Raw genomic sequence first — 11,034 nt, 5'->3', positions numbered from 1 at the left:
AATGAGCTCATGAGAGTGGAATGGGTACCAGCCAGGCACAATTGAGCTCACGAGAGAGGAATGGGGACCAGCCAGCCTGCAGCCTGGAAGAGGGATAAGCCGCCTGCCCCGCAGTCCCGGGAGCCTGCAGCTGTGGCCCAGGTGAAGCTGCCCGTCCACAGTCCCCTGCAGCTACAGCTGGCCTGGGTGAAGCCAACTCAGGTCCTCGGTGCCTGTGGTTGGCTAGAGGGTAGGAAGCCCAGGTCCCAGGTGCCTGCAACTGGCTGGAGGAGGGAATCCTGGGTCCTGGGTGCGGGGCAATGCAGAGGCGGTAGGGGAGCAGTTAGGGGCGATCAGGCAGGCAGGCAGAGGTGGTTAGGGGCGATCAGGCAGGCTGGCAGGCAGGCTAGCAGTTTTGAGCCAGTGGTTTTGAGCCAGCAGTCCCAGACTGTGAGAGGAAGTTGGACATCCCCTGAGGGGTCCCGGATTGGAGAGGGTGCAGGCCGGGCTGAGGGACCCCCCCCCCCCCCCGCATAATGCATGACTTTCATGCACCGGGCCACTAGTCTACTTATATAAAAACCCTGGGTGTAACATCATGGCCAGAAGTGCGACCAACCAGAAGGAAGTCAGTCCTGCAGGGGTCATCTTGGAAACGGCTACGCCCACCCCAAGCTGTTTCTTGGAGGGTGAGGTTTCAGGCAAGAACCCGCCCTCGGAGCGGAGCGTGGAAGTGAAATGATTTGTAATGGATCTATTATTGAAGCTACCTTTGGAAATACTATATCTATACATCAGTGGTTCTCAACCTTGGCTACACATTAGAATCACCTGGGAATCTTTTGAAAATCCTGATTTCTGGGCCCCATCCTCTGGAAATTCTGTTTCTTTGTTACTAATGTTATGGCCCCACCCCATAATAAAGAAACAATTTCCAGAGGATGAGGCTCAGAATCAGGATTTTAAAAAGATTCCCAGGTGATTCTAATGTGCAGCCAAGGTTGAGAACCACAGCTATAGATAATATTAAAAATATATCTAAACGTGCAATTCTTTGTCCAAAAAATGAGCATGTTCAAAAATTAAATGAAGAAAATTTGGATATACTCGATGGAGATTTTCACACATATTTGAGTGATGATCCCATTGATTCCACAGATGATACTGAAAAGAAAAATTTTCCCATCGAATTTCTTAATAGTATTACTCCTTCGGGAATGCCGTGTCATAAATTAAAATTGAAAGTGGGTGCAATCATCATGCTATTGAGAAATCTCAATAGTAAATGGGGTCTTTGTAATGGTACCAGATTTATTATCAAAAGATTACGACCTAACATTATCGAAGCTGAAGTATTAACAGGATCTGCAGAGGGAGAGGTTGTTCTGATTCCAAGAATTAATTTGTCCCCATCTGACACTGGCCTCCCATTTAAATTGATTCGATGACGGTTTCCCGTGATGCCAGCATTTGTGATGACTATTAATAAATCACAAGGACAAACTTTAGACAGAGTAGGCATATTCTTACCTCAACCTGTTTTCCCATATGGTCAGTTATATGTTGCTTTCTCTCAAGTTTGAAGAGCATGTGATGTTACAGTTGAAGTTCTAAATACTTCATCACAAGGGAAATTAGTCAAGCACTCTGAAAGTGTTTTCACTCATAATGTGTTATACAGGGAGATATTAGAATAAGTTTAATCACTTTATCAGTCATTGTTTGCATCACTGTGTTTTTATATCATGTTTTTGTTGTTTTCATATTATGTTTTTGTCGTTTTTATATCATGCCTCTGTTGTTGTTATATCCTTTTGTTACTGTTTATTTATTAATAAATTTATATATGATTTTCATATACATTTTACTAATTTCCTTTCATCTCTCACACTTCTATTATAGAGAAAGGGCAAATATCAATATTAAAATATCTCCTCTAATTAATTCCCTTTAAAAATATATATATATTTTATTGATTTTTTTTACAGAGAGGAAGGGAGAGGGATAGAGAGTTAGAAACATCGATGAGAGAGAAACATTGATCAGCTGCCTCCTGCACACTCCCCACTGGGGATGTGCCTGCAACCAAGGTATATGCCCTTGACCGGAATCGAACCTGGGACCCTTGAGTCCACAGGCTGAGGCTCTATCCACTGAGCCAAACCGGTTAGGGCAATTAATTCCCTTTTAATGTGCACAAATTTCATGCACCGGGCTACTAGTAGTTATATAATCATCATAGAGCCATACAATGGGGCTGTGCCTGCAGTGGAAAAGCTTTATTCTATACATTTGTGATTAACCTCAGCCCTGTGTATCGTTGACTTTGGATGCCAATGAAGCCAAAGCAGGATGGGGAACGTCCCACCCGCAGGCCATATAAGACCCATGAAATCATTTGGTCTGGCCCTGCAAAGGCATTAGGGGTGGGTTAATTAAATGTTTGATCAAATGTAGCAGGCTAATTTTTAAGTTGATAATTTTGCATGGCCCATGAATAATGTTATAAATATCCAAATGGCCCTTGGCAGAGAAAAGGTTTCCCACCCCTGGTGTGAAGCAACAACACCGTTAGGGATTAAAGGATGAACATTTTCATGCAAATCAGGGTTAGTTCATAGTGTTTAAAGGCAGGTCTGCCTTTGTATAATAACAGGTGTGAGATAAAGCTGCCAGCACTGAGGAGGTGACAGATCACCTTAGCCTTTATGTTTTGAAGGCAGCAGGAGGCCCATGTTACAGAGCTATTTAAAAAAAAACCAAAATAAAATTAAATACTGAGTCTCTGTCAGCCCTAGTGACCAAAAGTCTTTCCCAAAAAGTTTCTTAAAAATTAATCCGCAGCCCTGGCCCTATGGCTCAGTTGGTTGAAGAGTCATTCTGTATACCAAAAAGGTTTCAGGTTCCATTCCTGGTCAGGCACATGCCTGGGTTGTGGGTTCAATCCCTGGTCAGGGTGAATACAGGAAGCACCCGATCTGTGTTTCTCTTTCATATGGATGCTTCTCTTCTCTCCCTTCCTCTCTCTCTAAAATCAATAAAAACATTCTCTCACTTCCTTTCTCTCTAAAATCAATTAAAAAAAGCATATCCTTGGGTAAGGCTTAAAAGAAAAAATAGAAAAAAAATCCATGTGCCAATCTCAAAGGCCTTCTGAATGAATCTGACACCAATGTAGATGAATATTTTAGCTTCTAATAATGTTGGAATGGAAGACTTAAAACTAAGATAAGACCTATATATTCTCTGCTACTGTATTAGGTAAAATGTAATATAATTGGTTTCTGTGTTGACCTAATTAATTAGTATAAACTTCCAAAGTTCTGGTACATAATGTATACTTGGTTTAATATGGTGGTTGTGGTTATTTCCACAAAGCATCAGACATCAGGCCTGGGTCAGAAAGAAATTCCTCTATTATATTATTGTATAGAAAAATCAAACCCTAAATCTCCTATTTTTGCCAGGAGAGGAGGGACAAGATTGGAGTTCACATGAAAATATCAACTTTTTGCAATTGTAAGTAGGTATATGTTTGTCACTGTGTATATAGCAGGGGAGGTAGCTTAAACAACTGACTTGTGTCCAAGAAATAAATAGGTAATAATAAATAAATAAAAATTGATGTGGGATGGATGAAACCTGAAAATATTATTCTGAGTAAAAATAGCCAGTGACAAAACACCATATATTGTATGATTCCATTTAAGTGAAATGTCCAGAATGGGCAAATCTACAGAGACATAAAGTGGATTAATGGTTGCCTATGGCTGGAGAAGGGGTGATGGCTATGGAAGGGATTCTTTTTGGTGTGAGGAAATATTCTAAAATTGATTGCAGTGATGGTTGTACAACTCCGTGAATATACAAAATAACTGATGAATTGTACACTTTAAAAGGTGAATTATATTATATGTGAATTATATCTCAATAAAGCCATTAGAATTTATAAGGGAGATTATATATAACACAAATAAACCTATTTCTAAGACTTGCCTCACTACTTTTTAAAAATACATTTTTATTGATTTCAGAGAGGAAGGGAAAAGGAGAGATAGAAACATCAATGATGAGAGAGAATCATTAATCAGCTGCCTTTTGCACACCCCTCATGGGGGATCGAGCCCACAACCCAGGCATGTGCCCTGACCGGGAATTGAACCGTGACCTCCGGGTTCATAGCTCGACACTCAACCACTGAGTCACGCCAGCCTGGTTTGCCTAACTATTGATGACCAGATATGAAAACCTGTTTTTATTTTTTGCAGATGTCAAACACATGTTCCTTAATTGTCATGTAATTAATTATTTTTTTAAAGGTCAGAAAACAAACACAAACCACAAAGTACAAGAGACAATAGATTTTAATTGCATAATTGTAGTCCACTTTTGAACTGTACTCATCTTCAAAGAGACTGCTTATACTGATTATAAAAACCCTCAACTTCATAAAATAAATAGCATCCCTATAAACACCCGTGTGTGTTTCTTTGATCCACATACTTTAACAAGCAAATTAAAAATGTTTCTCTCACTGTTTATTACTGCACCTATGTCTTCGTAATGTATAGATTGGACAATTACCATTTATAATATGTTAAATCACTCTTGAAAATCACTTTGGGGCTTTGATTAATGTAGAACAAGGAAGGCTGTTCTTTGTTAGAAGCATATTTTCCAGATAAAATTGAAAGCTTTGGTTGTCAGCATACTGTATAAAACTATAGGAGGCATGAACATGGCAGTTCTTGGTCTCTATCAGTCTCAACACTTTCACCAAAAGGATAAATGGGCATTATTGTCTCTCAGGCTAATTTTTGTAGGGTTGTGTTTTAGCTGCTTGGCAGCCTGCTTCCCAAACCCTGTAATTGTCACAACTGAACATATTAACTTTTACCTGCAGGTAAGTAAGCATTATTGTGTTTCCTTGTTGTTCACTTTTCCCCACTGGGATCAGTCCTGCTCCTAATCAGTGAGGATTTAAGGAGCAGTATTTTGGTATTTCAGTGGCTTAGTCAGCATCATATGGATCTATTGCTTCTGGTTCTACTCTGTGTGTCTTGAGTACCATTTTTCTTCGCCCGGGTCTGCCTCTCTTCATGGACTTCATTTGATAGGCTGATTCCTTTAGGCCTGGTGTCCTGCTTTGTTTAGCACTGTCTTGCCAGATCTCTTACAGCAGTGGTTCTCAACCTTGGCTGCACATTAGAATCACTTGGGAATCTTTTGAAAATCCTGATTTCTGGGCCTCATCCTCTGGAAATTCTGTTTCTTTGTTACTAATGTTGTGGCCCCACCCCATAACAAAGAAACAATTTCCGGAGGATGAGGCCCAGAAATCAGGATTTTCAAAAGATTCCCAGGTGATTCTAATGTGCATCCAAGGTTGAGAACCACTGTCTTGCAGGATTGCTAATTGGTTTCTTAATCCCAATCCCCAAGAGTAGATTCCCGTTATATACTGCTTGCTTCAACCTCTGCCTATTGTTTGCCAGCAGACTGTCTGGATTCTATTCTATGCCTGCCTGCTAGGACATCCATTGCTGCACTTCAGAGGTTAGCTGTCTGTCTGCCCATTGCCTACTGTTACTCAACTCCTTCTGTTTTACCTGCCTATCTGGATTTGTCCTGTTGGTGACTACAGAAGCCTTCTTAGCTTCCTTGTTCTGCCCTAATTAGTGTCTTTACTTTCTGGGTACCAGGCTCCTTGGTCTGACTGCCTGCCAATGACAAGCACCTGTTGAGATAATATCTCCCAGTTTACCACTAGGTTTTAATTTCCTTGGGCGAACATTTTAGTAATTCTTTTTCTTTTAGTAATTCTCTCCCCGCCCCTTTGTTTCCTGGATATAACTGTGTGTGTGTGTGTGTGTGTGTGTGTGTGTGTGTGTGTGTGTGTTTTCACAAATCTCTTGGATTCATTTCTTTTGCCTCATTTCTTTTGGGGTCACTCTAGTTCCAATCCTCATGACCTGTCCAGTAGGACTTTATCTAGTTTTAGCTCGAGTTCAGCAGTGGGGCCTCAAAGGCTCGCCTCAGAGGATGAGAAAGAAGCTCAGGGGACATGAGCCGGGCCATGGTCTCTGCTCCGTGCTAATTTCAAACAGGTCAGCTTGATTTGTATCTGCTGTGTATATTGGGGTTCTATGAAGAGTTTGATTTAGAAAAAAATAACCTGTACTAAGGAAGAATAAGTTTGACAATCTTCTGCAGAGACGAGTTATTCTGCCAGACCAGCTCCTTAAAATAACTTCTTTATTTTATAATATTCCTGCTAAAGATCCTTATCAGTGGCTACTGCTGTATCTTACATTCAAATCTGATTACATAGCAGGAAAATGCTATGGGGATAACCATGTTTCCTACTATTATTCAACATCTATGTTCTCACCATTCTAGTCAAGCCCTGGGGCCTCGCAGCGTTATCCTTCAGTATTGTCTCCAGGCCATTCCATGTGTTGTCTTTTTCTTACTTCCTTTCTTTGCTTTGCCCCTTCAAGTCTGATTTCTGCTTCATAGCTCATGAACTCAAGTTTTACTTCCTCCTTGAAAACTTCATTTGTTCTAGGCCCAACTAATCTCACCCCTTCCCTATATTATGTTGAATTTAGAGTCAGTACCTCCGAGTTAGGCAACTAATTCCCTCTTACTGTTCCCCACATTTGTTTTCTGGACTAGATTTGGTACCTATGAATGGCAGAGATTTTACATTTTACAGTCTGCCCCACTATAAGTGTTTATGTACCACGAATAGCACATTAGCGATTGGTAAATAGAAGAATGATGTCAAAATAAGGTAGAAGTTCAGCTGGTTGGTTCATGGATGAACTTTCTTAGCATTTTTAGTTTTGCAGTGATCAGGAGCAAGCTTTCTCACAATTATGGAGAAATCTTAGCAATATATGAAGACTTTTCGAAAAAGAGAAGAATTCTGCATAAAGACTCTGCCCCTTTAGTGTGACTGGTTTAGTGGCTTCAACAACTGAATTTCCACATTAGACTATCTGATGAAGCTATGAGTATTGATAATGAAGCTGTGAAGACTTTACATTGTGCGTTTTGTAAAAGTTGGGTTCTCCTCGATTAGATTGTAATTTCTGATGAAAAGGACATCTATTCAAAGTGACTGCCTTTGAGGACCCACATTGGGAAAGAGGAAGCATGAAGACTACTGAGCATTGATGACGGTGATGGTGGGTACAAAAGCCAGTGGAGATGTAATCTCGTGAGTGTGTTTATTAGGTTAGTTATTGTTTTCATTAGTGCTCCGATTACAAAGTTGCATTGGATTTAAGTCCTGTTATTTTTTGTGTGCAATTTTGCTGAACAAGAGATTTTTTAGGAAGACACATGTGACAATATCGCAGAATGCCTGGCACTTTTTTTTTTATCTGCTGGACATCTAGTGTGGTGCTAGCTGTATAGTACATGCTTAATAAATACTTGTTGTCTTTAGGCAACCTTTAATTCATAAATATTTCTCCATGACTTTGAAGGTGGTTACTTCTGATATTTGTTTAATCTCTATTTCCTTTAATTTCTTTATTAATGGCCCAGATTGTTTAGATGAGAACACGCAGCAGAAGGGAGACACAGAAAGCCAGGGGAAGATTATAAGGATCATCAGAAACCTCTGGGTTAATGGATGGGTCTAAGATTAATTTGAAAATAACTAGAGCCTAGCAGCCTTTTATCCTTCTTTTCCCCCAAGGCTAGCTTTCTAGTGCTCACTGGGTGCTAGACTCATGAGAGGCCAGACAGAGAGACCAAAAGGTCAGTGGCTCTAACACACACGTTTGATATCCCAACCGATGGTGGTAACCTCCTTTCTTCAGCATCTGAGAAAAGTTGTCTCTCCATCCACAAGCTTACTTGTGCCTCAGAAAGGGAAAAATCAAGAAATGTAGCTGCAGTCAGATCAGCTTCGGGAGTGCACTTGGTGCGGTGCCTGGTCCGTAATCAGTGGACAAAGTGTTCTTGCAGGAGAGCAGTAGCTCCTTTGTGTGTCAACTTCCAAGAGAGGCCAAGGACCCTGATGCCTGAAGGAAGAGTGTAATTAACTAGAGCAAAATGCTGAACAACAAACATCAAGAATTCAGACGGGGCAGAGATAACCACCATAAAGTCAAGTGTAAGCCATCTCAGGGACAGTTTCTCACTTGCCCAATGTAGATTACGAATGTTTTACATGTACCTTTAACTTGATTTTAAATGTTGCTCTGCCCGGCCTGAGTGAGGGTGGTGAAGCCCAATCTTACATTCAAAATACTGGCAATCCATTCTTTAGTCTATTTACACCCTCCAAACAGAAGTCTTTGTATTGCAACGCCTTCCCCGCCTTTTAAAACCACACCAATGAGACCTACACATAGGGAACTTCATGATCTGGAAGCTGCTTATGTGCTTTGCTTCTCTTGCTAACAGCAGCCCCCGCCCCACGCCCCAATTTCTTAACCACGGGGTCTCTGCACATGCTATTGCTATTTTGTTTGCCTAGAACCGTGGTTGGCAAACGGCGGCTCTCGAGCCACATGCGGCTTTTTGGCCCCTTGAGTGTGGCTCTTCCTAAGCCTTAGGAGTACCCTAATTAAGTTAATAACAATGCACCTACCTATATAGTTTAAGTTTAAAAAATTTGGCTCTCAAAAGAAATTTCAATCGTTGTACTGTTGATATTTGGCTCTGTTGACTAATGAGTTTGCCGACTACTGGCCTAGAATGTTCTTCACTCACCTTCTTTGCTTCGTGATCACTCAATATATTTTTGCTTAATACCCTTCCCAATAGCTGGACAGTTCCATAAGAGCAAACTACATCTGTCTTGTTCACCAGCATACCCACAAAACCTCGCACAGTACCTAACACTCAGTAGGCTGTCAAGAAATACTTACTGACATTACACCTTTAAGACTCAGCTCAAACATCATCCTCTTTGGGAAGGTGATCCAGAGCCTCTGACATTCCAGTGGGTACTTCCCTCCTGTGCTCCTGGGCTCCCAGTTCATATCTGTTGTAATGAAGTGTGGCTCTGTAACCGTCTGCCTCTCCCAGTACTGTAAGGTTCTAAGTCAGTGATGGCGAACCTTTTGAGCTCGGCGTGTCAGCATTTTGAAAAACCCTATCTTAACTCTGGTGCCGTGTCACATATAGAAATGTTTTGATATTTGCAACCATAGTAAAACAAAGACTTATATTTTTGATATTTATTTTATATATTTAAATGCCATTTAACAAATAAAAATCAACCAAAAAAATGAGTTCGTGTGTCACCTCTGACACGCGTGTCATAGGTTCGCCATCACTGTTCTAAGTGGAGAAACAATGTCCTCTTCATCTGTATAACCCACCGCACTCTTTATATCACCTGGTGTACTCTAAGGAGTTCAGTAAAGGTCTTACTGAGTAGATTATTGAGCATCTTTTCTTTTATTAATCTCACCCGAGGATACGAGAGAAACATGGATGTGAGAAAGACACATCAATTGGTTGCTTTGCACACACGCCCCAGCCAGGCAGGGCCAGGGATCAAGCCTGCAACTGAGGTATGTGCCCTTGACCAGAATCAAACCTGCAATCCTTCAGTCCAAGGGCCGATGCTCTATCCACGGAGCAAAACTGGCCCGGGTGAGCAACATTTGAGTTTGAAACCCCCCCAGCATGTGAAAGCATTGGACACACAGGTCACATCTTTTTGCAGCATCCATTTTCATGCAACTTTTCAGTGGGGGAGAGATTTAAGAAATTTAAATCATGTGTGTGCATGCACGCACATGTGTAGCGAGTCAAATTCAAAATATACATCAAAATTTAAGTCAAAGAGGAACGTCAACAAAGCAAATTTACCATAGGGCTCCCTGTCCACCCTCTTTGGGAGCTTGCATTCCCTCTTCTCTGCTGTCCCTGGGTAGTTTATCATCAGCATGATTAAGAAGATAGTTAATGGCAGCGCAGGGATTAAAACTGTTGATATCTAACTTTCTTTTCACTCTACTGTCCAAGTTAATTGCCTCATCATGCCTATAGCATAGTCCAATTTATTCTAACGCACTCAATAAATATGTTCATAAACAAAATAGATTCAGCAGAGTTGAATTTAGGTGCAAGGGGAGAAGGGCAAAAGGAGTCATAGCCCAAAGATATCTGAGTCACAGGCATATGGACATGTTTAGACTTGGTATCTGAACTTACATTTCATGGCGCTTCCCTAGCATGTGAGCTTTTATTTTATGACGGTGGTTCATTCAAACCCTGCTCTGCCCCTTGAATGTTCTCAGTGCGAATATTATTTTTATTAAAGGGCTCTGTTAATAAAGAATGGAAAAATATTGCGTGGGCCTCTTCCTGACAACTCAAGGTTTAATGACTAACAATACTGGCAGTGCCCTGTTGCTGCTGCACACAGACACCGAGCCTTTGTCTAGAGCAGTGGTTCTCAACCTTCCTAATGCCACGACCCTTTAATACAGTTCCTCATGTTGTGGTGACCCCCACCAGAAAATTATTTTCGTTGCTACTTCATAACTGTACTTTTGCTACTGTTATGAATCATGTAAATATCTGATATGCAGAATGTATTTTCATTGTTACAAATTGAACATAATTAAAGCATAGTGATTAATCACAAAAACAATATGTAATTATATATGTGTTTTCCTATGGTCTTGGGCGACCCCTGTGAAAGGGTCATTCGACCCCCAAAGGGGTCGCGACCCACAGGTTGAGAACCGCTGGTCTAGGGGTTTACATTTTAAACAAAGTTTGGACACACGTGATCCTTTTCACTCCCCACAACAACCCTACACCTAAAGTAGTTCGGGAAACTGGGAATAGCACTCAATCCAATTACTCGCTCTTTCTAGGTGCTGTGGTTAAAAAGCCTTACATCCACTTGGGGGTTAAGTGGCAGGTGCCTGCTGCTTCTACAACCCAGCAGCATGGGAATAAAGAAAGACTATTTCTTTGGCGCTATGCAATCATGGCAATAGAAAACACCCACTCTTTCCACTTTGACCCACAGTCTGTCTAGGGCTAAGCAATTCATCAGCGCTCTAAGGG

This window comes from Myotis lucifugus, unplaced genomic scaffold (genome assembly GCF_000147115.1).
Source record: "Myotis lucifugus unplaced genomic scaffold, Myoluc2.0 scaffold_13, whole genome shotgun sequence".
Taxonomy (NCBI): domain Eukaryota; kingdom Metazoa; phylum Chordata; class Mammalia; order Chiroptera; family Vespertilionidae; genus Myotis; species Myotis lucifugus.
Note: the sequence above shows the minus strand (reverse complement) of the source record.